At 45.1% G+C, this 10,595-nt stretch overlaps 1 long non-coding RNA gene across 1 annotated transcript in view; it reads right to left on the minus strand.

Annotated features, from left to right (window-relative positions):
• LOC109305195 overlaps positions 1-10,595 on the minus strand; it is a 37,659-nt gene that overhangs the window by 5,609 nt on the left and 21,455 nt on the right. Inside the window, exons 2-3 of the long non-coding RNA XR_002099585.1 lie at positions 393-479; positions 3-28 (exon numbers count right to left, since the gene is read on the minus strand). This is a non-coding gene — a long non-coding RNA (uncharacterized LOC109305195). The remainder of the gene's footprint in view (positions 1-2; positions 29-392; positions 480-10,595) is intronic.

A 10,595-nucleotide genomic window follows, 5' to 3' on the forward strand; every position in this document is an offset into this window, starting at 1 on the left:
ACCTTTCCTTAGAAGTTCTTTACCTTTTCTGGGATTAAAACAAGGAGATAGGTTTCAGAGCGAAGACAAATGAGCAAGGCAGAAGGCAGTGGTTTTTTGTCCGAAAACCCCCCTCTAAGGGCTAAACTGCAGTGCTCAGATAAAATGTAACGTCTCAGAGGATCCCATCATTTCTGTTCTCTCACAGGCCAAGAAGCCTAGCAAACTTTTAAAAAGAAAAAAGACCACTTATGCCCTTGAGGCCTGCTCTTTTTTAGCCCGTTTGTCTCTAGGGCAGCATGTAATCCCTGCTCCAAGGATGCTAGTGCCGTTGTTTTAAAACCCCACCTGGTCGTGGAATAGATTTCAAACGTGTGTAAAATTCTTTGTGGGGTAACAGCAGTGCCACTTACCCGATAAAACCTGCTGTTCCTCAGTTGGCAGCTCCCTCTTCCGATTCCATGGTCTAGGCTGAGTGTGCTGTATCTAGGAGCTGGCTCCTATGGGGAAACAGGGGACAGGGCATGTAGTTAGCCAATAAATAACAGGGGGAGCATCATATTCAGTCCCATAGAAGCAAATACAGGTGACAGAGAACTCAGAGGGTCAGCTATTTTATTTAACAGCCCAAAGGAAAACAAGAAGCACAAGGTCAAATGCTGCTCCCTACCCCATCGGTGCAAAAGGACCAAACTCAAGCTGAGCTATGAGGTCTCTGCCATACCAAGTCACAGCCGCTACCCTCTTTCCACCGGTGTGCCAAGGAGCTCTGCCGTTGTCTGCTTCCCTCCTGGCAGTAGTATAAGGAAGGAGGAAATCTGGGATATGGTAGAAGTGGAGGAGAGTGATCAGTGCATGCAAAGCTACATTGAGCTACCTCTGACAGGAGGCACAGAGGAACTCCAGCTTCTGCCACTGCCTCAGCTCACACTCGAGACGGTGAAGGACTACGTGGGCCAAACTGCCTGTTCACTCAGAGCTGGGTCAGGTGAAAGCTGCTATTGTCACCCTGCATTGATAAGGTAATGTGTAGTGGGCAAGTTGGCTGGCATTCAGTTGCTGTGTCCTCAATGCCTGAGCTGGGTGATGTGGGACACGGGGCAAAGGAAATTCATTGTTAACTATGAAGGAAACCTAGAACAACCTGCTTACTTTTTGAAAGCTGTGACTCCCAAAATATTTTTGTAAAAAAAACTGAGTAAAATCTATACTAGGTTTTGCAGAGTCCTGATCTAATTGATCCCATGGAAAAGTGATGAAAGAAAGAGGCAAATTACTCTTTGCCTAAGTGCATTTTAAGTGCGTTTTCCTCCTTCAGTTCGCTGCTCATTTAGATCAGCAGTGCCTCTTACCTAAACACCCGGTGCCCTCAACTTCACACATCCCTGTTAATACTGTGTTATTTTACTGCAAGGAATCCTTATGCCCACTAGCACCCCCAAAGACTAGTGCCTCTGGAGTGCATCACAAGAGCATGGGAAATAATGTGTCTAGTAAAAACACATAAAAAGCAGATTGGAGAGCAACAGGCTTTCTAGACAAACTGAACTTGTGAACTAGACATTGTGTCAAGCCTTCCATGGAAAGCCTTTTCTTGAGAAAAAAGTAAATCCTTGAGTACTTGTAAATTAAAGCTAAGGTGCAATGGACATTTTTGTCAAACCCCAAATTTTCTTTTACGCTCTGTGGCGCTCTTCCCACTCCGGAAAAGAGAATGAGAGAGTTCTCGTCTCTGTCACACAGTAGCTCGAGTAAAGAATTGTTCTTTAAAAAAGTTTTTGCTCTATTTGTTTTTCCAATGGTGACAATTACTGACCGACACTTTAAGGGGGCCCTTGTTTATCTCTACACATAGATATTATTTTTTTAGTACCACCATAAATGCTCATGGTTACGTTACAGAAATGTGAGAGAGACTCTTTTCTTCTAAAGTCCTCTGCATCCAAATTAAGGTATGATAACGGAAGTTAATAATCTTTAGCTTTGTGGTTTAAGGCCATGCAGTTGCAACATTCGGGTATGTTTGTGCCATCAGTTTGGCTTTAAATTATTTTAAAGATTACAGGGCATAGGTTTCCTGGAATTGCATTCTGGGCAGGCAAAGGACCACACATGTCAGACCCAGGTACAGGAGGATACAGTTTTAAGCAGAGATGTGGCACAGAAGTATGAATATAAAGGCTCTAAAAGATCAATCAGCATGACCAGAATTGGTATGTCTTTCCAAAGACTATTAATTATGAGGCTTGTACTTCTGGCACCATTAACTATACTTGCCTTGTTACCTCTTTGTTAATGCACGGTGGCATAATGCCCCTTTAGTTATTGCCTCGTACAAAAGGATCAATAAGATAAGAAGTTGATGGCCAAATCCTTTCCTGATTTACATCCAGCAAGATCATATTAAAGCTAATGAGGTTCCATAAGGTGTAAATAAGGACAGCATTTGGCCTTGAATGTTCAAATTAGGTTTAAATCAGTGAACGGCATTGGCCCCAGAGCAGTATCTCTTGGCAGAATCAAGCAACCCATCAGGGAATATGAGGAGGGCAAAGGCTCATTATCACAGAATTATAAGAGGAAGCCCAAAGATGAACTTTTAATCTTGCCAGGGTGTACAGCTGTTGGAGTAGTGGCAGCCATCATGGCCAGACTGGGTATATTGGGAACCATCTCCTATTGGTTGCAAGATGGTTTCCCAAAAGGGTGATGTTAGAAACCACATGGCCTAGCTATGAACTGTGAGAAGATCGGTAACTGTTACAGTCTCATTTCTTCAATGACAGCTGAGCAAATACTAAATCCTTTTCCACAAATATTTGTTTGAACTGAGGAAGAACCACCCCCCCCCAACATCTTGGATTCAACCTTGCTTGCCTCCCCTTTGTGTTTGCTTTCCACTTAGTCACCCAGCCAAATTTCCTAGCACAAGTACTCAAAGTTAATTTTAAGCTCCAATTATTATCTTTGGCAAATGTTCTACTTTCCTTTCCCTTTCTTGGTGTATGCCTAAACATCCATTCAAATTTGATATATAGCTTAGAGAAGTGTGAGCCAATGAGCTGATTTACTACCCCAGGAAAATATGAGATTATATGAAGAATATTTTTGTAATATTTGAAGAGGCAACATTTTGTTCCTATTGACGGCCCCATAGGAGCTGCTGCTCAGCACTGCGTAGAATACAGACTTCTGCTTGAGAAGGTCCACTGTTGGGTTTTGCAATTAGGGTTTTTCACATTTTCACATCTGCATATTCCCATGGTGATTAGGGCTGTGCAAAACTTCAGTCCCTGACTCGATTCGGTGGAGATTTGGCCCGAATCTCTGAATCTGAATCAAATCAGGACACCCTTTCACCTCTCAGAATTGAATCGGGATCCTCTGAATCAATTCAGAGAGATTCGGAGTGATTCGATGATTCAGACATAGCTTTAAATGTTTTTTCTACATACCTCAAGGTACCAGGAGGCTCGTGAACACTGAGATGCTGGAGCAGATGGAGCATCCCACAGGAGCATGGGGGGCTCCCCAGCACGCTCGGCAGCAGACCCAGAAGTGGATCAGAAGCACTTCCAGTCCACTTTCGGGTCTGCCAGGGAGAGCACCCCCCCCAAGCTTGGCAACTGATGCCTCCTGGCTGTGGGGGGGCACCCGGGGTCCTCCTTGTGGCCGATCACTGAGCCAGCGGGAATGCAGGGGGAGGCAATGCGTTTGGCTTCCAGTCCACTTCCGGATTCACCACCGAGCATGTGAGAGGGCCCCTTGCACTCCTGTGGGCCCCTCCATCTGCCCCAGCATCGCAGTGTTCACGAGCCATGCCTGCTACCCTGTAGTCCCCGCATGATCTGGGGACTACAGGGCAGACCCTACATTGAAAGACTGTGGGACCTAAACCTGTTCAGCCTTCACAAGAGAAGGCTGAGGGGGGACCTGGTGACTGTCTATAAACTCACTAGGGGGGACCAGAAGGGTTTAGGGGAGACACTGTTTCCCCTAGCGCCCCCTGGCATGACAAGGAATGATGGACACAAATTATTAGACAATAGGTTTAGATTAGACATCCGCAAGAACTACTTCACAGTTAGGGCAGCTAGGAGCTGGAACCAACTTCCTAGGGAAGTGGTGCTGGCTCCTACCCTGGGGATCTTTAAGAAGAGGCTTGATGACTACCTGGCTGGACTCATTTGAGTCCAGTCTTTTCTCCCGCCCAGGCGGGGGGTCGGACTTGAAGATCTACAAGGTCCCTTCCGACCCTACTTCTATGATTCTATGATTCTATGACATCAGGGACAGTCATTTGAATCAACAAATTGAATCACTGTCCCTGATTTGGTTTGAATCTGAATCCAAATCAAATACGGACCGTTTTGCACACCCCTAATGGTGATTACTTTGTGATACAGTGGTCAGTTATAACACACTGAATAGCTCCTTCGTCCTTTTCTGACTGGCCCTTTTAATGGCCTACTGTAAGGCTGCCATTTCCTAGGAACTACAGGAGGAGTCCAAGAAGGACCTCATGCATGACAAGGGCAAGCACTGTAAGTGTTTAACTCTTAAGATAATTTGTTTTGGAGTAAAATCAAAGATCCTGAATTAGCTATACTGACACCCTCTGCCTGAATGGGGAGCCGAGTGCTGCTAACACAGGGAGTTAGGTACCTCACAACAGGACCTACAGGCTACTCAGAAAGTACACTAGAGTTATCCAATACAAAACACTTGATAACTGGGGTATCATACTCCTGCAGCTCAGAGAGGGAGGATTACAGTTATGGCACAGACTTGGAAATAGGCTGCTGGGCTCTGTTCTCTGCTTCAGGGACTATCTATGCATTTAATGTTGGTGTACAATGTACCAACAGCCCCTGGTACAGGAACTGGACTTCATGAAAGTCCTTAATGACTAAACTAGGGAGTCATGTTCCTCTTGCTCCTTTTCTTTGGCACAATGGATCTGTATTTCTTTTCCACCTAGTGAAACAGCTTTAAGAGAAGCAATTAATACAGCCACTCTAGAACAGCTCAAAGCCTGATCATGAAAGCACTGTCAGAAGATGTGGGTTTGAATGCCTGTCTGGATTTCCAACATCCTGGGGATTACTCAAACCACTCAGCTGCTTGATAAAGTAGTACCACCACTACCTCCCCTATAGTTTGAAAGAAGATTGAGTGAGTGCTACTAGGGAATCTGATCAGTTAGGTCTGCCTTGGGAAAGTACGCATGACTGAGCCCCTTGGACAAGTTAGGTAGAGGGATGCCTATGTCCTGGATCCTCAGCAGGATTAGGTTGGAAAGAGGCTCCGAGCTGTTCATTACTGATCAAGACTGATATACTTCTGGGTATGAGCAGAAATGGAACTTTAGGCAGTCAGGGAAATATTCAAGTCAAAATCTGAGTTAGCTATGGAGTTTGGATGTCTTCAGAGTTATACAGCAACTGAGGTATGGTTTTCACATATCACAGTTCTGGATTTAGGTATCGACATTCTAGCCAAATCTTGTTTTTTTTCTTTTTTGCAGGGCAGGGGTATCTTGCCCTATTTTTCCAAGACTGATTCTTTGGGACTAGTCTCTCCTATTTAGCACAACAAAGCCACTCTGAAGTGGCCTGTCAATCAGCTGGGAACTTGTTATATTTCTCTTCCAGCTTCTATATTTCTCTTCCAACTCCTTTGATGGTTTCTTCATCTCTGAAGGCAGTTGCTTACTCTTATCCAACATTTACTGAAGGATGGAATTGGAGCAGCCTTGTTGCATGTGTATAGGTGCCCTCAGTGCTTGAAAATGTGTAACAACTCTATGGCTGGTTTCTATCCAGCTTTAATTTTTGAACATGTAGCAGGGCCCTATGTCAAGCCCCATGGGATGATGCTCTCACAGTGCTTGAAATAGTCTCAGAATGCTTGTGATGTTGCTCTGCTTTTAATTCCTGTGCCACTGTTTTAAACATGCAATTCTTTCTGATATCTTAGGGTACATCTGACTGCATCCTGGGGCTTCTTGGGGTGGGATATCCCCAAACATGCTCTAACCACCCACTCCCTCTCACACCCACCAACATCAGAAATGCAGTAGTAAAGCCACTCCTGAGTATCCCACATAGTCATTCTAAAGCACGCCAGGGATAGAGGTTTTGAGTGCAGCCAGGAGGGGACAACCCCTGGAATGGCTTCCCTGTCACATTTCCACATGTGAGCAGGAACAGGTATGCAGGGTATACTTAAGAGTATCCCTCCCAAGAGGGACCACAGGATCGTCACCCCCAGATCGCACCATGCTGGATAGCACTAGGAGCATTGGATAGCACCATGCTGTGCTACCTATGGTACCAAACAGGACAAGAAGGCTCAAAATTAGCTAGCCAGCTGCAAAAGGTTTAGATTCAAAGTCTCCATCAAGATACAGCAAATGAATATAGCGTAAGAGGGGACACAAGGAAACGAAGGGACATGTATAAATTGGTCAGCATGAAAGACCATAGTTAGGACACACTAACAGCAAGTTTTGCATCCTATGTTAAACCCTTTGCAAGAGCCCATAGCCCTAACTGTGAGTTTTTAGGCAAATAAAGTGTTCCATAGAGAAAGTCCTGTAGGTCACACCCAGTGTACATTGTTCACTGCTAGTAGGTATTACTCATTCTGGTCCAAAATATTTCTAAAGGTTATCATACTATCAGCTACCACAGAACAGCTATAGTTGAGGAAGTAAAGCAATCAAAATAGAAAAGAAAGTGTTGGCTGTTGTGCCTGAATAACATTATGCAAAACAAAGCACTTAAAGGAAGGAGGAATGATGGCAATTCAAGTACATACCAATGAAGGTCAGAATTTTTGCATAAATCCTCTTCCAAGCAGAGGAAAACAAAACATACCATACAACACACCTATTCAGAGCCTGATTGCTTTCAAAGACCATTAATGCTCTTTCTTTACAGTTCCATAGGCAAAAGAGAGGTCCCTGGAAACACATGCTCCAATCATAGAACACTTTTGCAAAGTGTATTTGGCTTCCTGGGCAGCTCAGTATTGATATTTGGTCAGCGTATAGCAGTCAGAAAGCAAAAAAATATTAGGACAGAGAAGAAATAGGATGGAAATTATAATTGACAGTAGGCCCCCAGTATAATTTCTGAGATCAGCCCTGGTCACTCATGGCCACATCCAAAAAAGGATTTCATTCTTATTTTAGTTGCTTCAGGTTCACCCCGGGACTTCAGTCCAAAACTGCAGTCTTAGGAAAGTGCCTAAACTACCAGCCTATAGGCTAGGGGTGGGAAGGTAGACGGTGAAGGAGCCATACTTCATCTTCCCGTTGATGCTCTGCCAGTGCCTGGAAAACTATGCAAGACTCATGGGACCAGGGAGGAAGCACTCAAGAGGGACCACAACTGTGTAGCTATGTGGTTAGGACGCTCAGCTGGGATGGTAAAAGACCCAAGATTGGTGCCAGCTCTAAGGATTATTTCTGATTTCTATCCAATGACCATTTAACATAAAATGCATAGCAGCAATCAGAAGAGAGTCCAGGACTTCCCCTCCCAGTCAGAGTGCCTTCACCACCAGAGGAAACCTTCCTTTGCTATCATGTGCTTTCTCCTTCTGGCTGCATGAATCTTGTATTGCTTTCTGCACACTTGCACAGCGTCATCAGGAGGGATGAAGTATGCCCCCTTCCTCTACACATAGCCCTACAGCTTTGTGGTTTGTCCACTTTCCTAGGAAGTGGGAGGTAAGGGTTTGAACCCTCCAGCAGAAGAAAGTCTACAAGTCATGTCTCCCAGTGGTTGGGCAAGTGCTCCAACACCATGTTATTACATAAAGCGGGACCTATCTTGGGCACCAGGACTACCTCTACTAGTTGTGCTTTAAATGAGAGAGCTCTGTGCGGTTTTTTAAAGAGTTAGAAAAAACAGTTGTTTGTATCTACCCTCAAGGGAAGACTCCCAGGTCTGGGTCTCAATTCACTCGAAGCACCTGCCTACAGCCCTGAGTCAGGCACCTAAGTTCCCAAAAGACCAAGAGGTAAGATACATTTCTGTGCTTATCACTTCTGGCTAGCTAGCTCTAGGTCACTCTTTTCTTAGTGTGGGGGTTTTTTGGATCTCCTTTCTCAGGCAACCAACTTGAGTCGAGACAGGGGGCCCTCGTGCCTAAGTGGGATTTGAATTCTACTCCAGGGGCCTAACAGGTAGGTGACACCAAGCAAGGTACTCCAGTATTGGATCTACCCTCAACCACCTGCTGAGAAAACCAGCAGAAATAAGGGGCGGGGGATGAGAGAAAGAGAGCCCTAAAACAATTGGAAGCATGAAAATAAACTTGTGCATAGAAAGAATGAGAGGCAGGATGTCAGCTTGTATAAATCAGTTAGCTCTTCTCCCACCAAAGCAGCAGCACCAATTTAAAACAGCTGAGTGCTTTTTGAGAAGACAAATAAAAGGGACAGTGATAAAAAGAGAAAATAATAAACAATACATAAGTCGTAGATCAGGCTGTCCTATAGACCCCCTCCCCTTAAAGCAACAAGGGGATAGTCTTGAAATAGGAAGTCATACATTGAGAATGGAGGAAAGGAACACATTCTTAACAGTTACCGAGGTGTGACCCATGAAACTCATTGTCACATAGTATTGCTGGCATTCACAGAATTTAAGAAACAAATAGTCGTTTTCACAAAACTTGGTGCTTGAAATTTAGTTCCTAAATTTGTTTTTAAGCATCTAAAGCAACTACAAAATTTAAATAGCCAAGTTTGAAAGTACTGGCCAACTACCTACAGGGACAAGGAGAATATTCACTGCTCCACTCGATTAAACAATTTCTAAGGTAAATAAACTTCATGTTCCTGAGGGTGATGAAGAAATCTCATCTGTGCAGGTTCATCTACAATTGAGGCCATGTGGTCTTGTGGATACAACCTAGTAAGGGTGTACAAAGCAGCCCCTGTTCAATTCAGATTCGGCCTGAATCAGGGACAGTGATTTGATTTGTTGATTCAGATCACTGTCCTGGATTTGATTCAGCAGAATCCGAATCTGAAGATCCAATGCTGATTCAGAAAATCAGCAATTTGGACATAGACACAGCTTTAAATGTTTCTTCTACATACCTCAAGGTACCAGCACGGCTTGTGAACACTGCAATGCTGGGGTGGATGGAGCATCCCACAGGAGTGTGGAAGGGGTTGGGGGGTCCTCCACGTGTTTGGTGACGAACCCGCAAGTGGATCAGAAGTACTTCTTTTCCGCTTCCTGGTCCACCAGCTCCCTGGCTCAGCAATTGGCCGTGGGGGGACCCCAGGTGCCCCCCCAGACCCTGGAGGCACCAGCTGCCAAGCCAGGGGTGTGTGGGTAGGGAGGGGGGGCCCATGCGCTCCCTGGCAGAACCGGAAGTGGACCAGAAGTGCTTCTGGTTCACTTCTGGGTCTGCTGCCCAGCGCACTGGAGAGCCCCCCGTGCTTCTATGGGATACTCCATGGGCACCAGCATCACAGCACTCAAGAGCCACCTGGTATCTAGAGGTACGTAGAAAAAAACATTTAAAGCTGTGTTTATGTCCAAATTGGCAAATCTTTCCAAATGTCTCTGAATTGATTCAGAGGGCTCCAATTTGATTTGGAAAGATTAGTGTCCTCTGATTTGATTCAGATTTGGAGATTTGGCCACCGGATGAGGCCGAATCTTCGTCGAATTGAATCAGGGACCAAAGCTTCACACAGCCCTACAACCTAGGTCTTTCAAGTTCCAGTGCTCTATTTCTAGCTCTGCTAGTAGTGTGCAATTTTTAATCTCTCTGTGCTTCTGTTTTCCCATCTGCAAAATAGGATAATGAGACCTCCTTCCTTTGTAGAACACTTGGCGGAAAGCACCGTGTGAGAACCAGGCATTAATAGGAATATGGAGGTTTGCTCAATTTGCCCATTAAGGATGGTATTGTGATTGCTCTCAGAGATGGGATAGCAAGCTAACTGGCCACTGTTCTGGTAGGGTAGAGCTGATTACAGTTCTGAGGATAAGCAGCTTCTTCCCCCTTGGTTAATTTATGGAGGAACTGAAGAAGGTCCAGAAATTGCTAATCTAGTATTACCAAATATCCAGTCCCTTCCCAGCACATATCCATTCCCACTTGCAACCCCAATCAACTTCCATACCTTTGTCCAAACTCCTCCTTGCCATTCATTTCTACCAGAGCAGCACCTCAAGTCTCAGTTACGATTGGAGCTATGTCGTGTGAGGCACTGTACCAAAATACAACAGAAGACCATTCTCACCACAAGGAACTTACTAAATAGACAAGTGGTAGAAGGAGAAAGCAGCACAGATTTGGAAATGACTTGGCAAAAACCATCGAGTCAGAAAAAGGAACAGAACCTTCAGGGGGGGCAGGGGGAGAGGGATTTGACAGTGGGGGTCTATTACAGACCCCCCAACCAAGAGGAGGAGCTGGACAGGGAATTTTCAGGTCAGCTTGCAGAGGCACTAAAATCAAGGGATGTAGTGGTCATGGGCGATTTTAATTACCCAGACATCTGCTGGGAGGAGCAGTCAGCCGGGACGGACCGCTCCAGGAGGTTTCTGGCTGAGATGCAAGACCTCCACTTGATTCAG

Source organism: Gavialis gangeticus, unplaced genomic scaffold, assembly GCF_001723915.1.
Source record: "Gavialis gangeticus isolate Ggan-Ray unplaced genomic scaffold, GavGan_comp1, whole genome shotgun sequence".
Lineage (NCBI taxonomy): Eukaryota > Metazoa > Chordata > Crocodylia > Gavialidae > Gavialis > Gavialis gangeticus.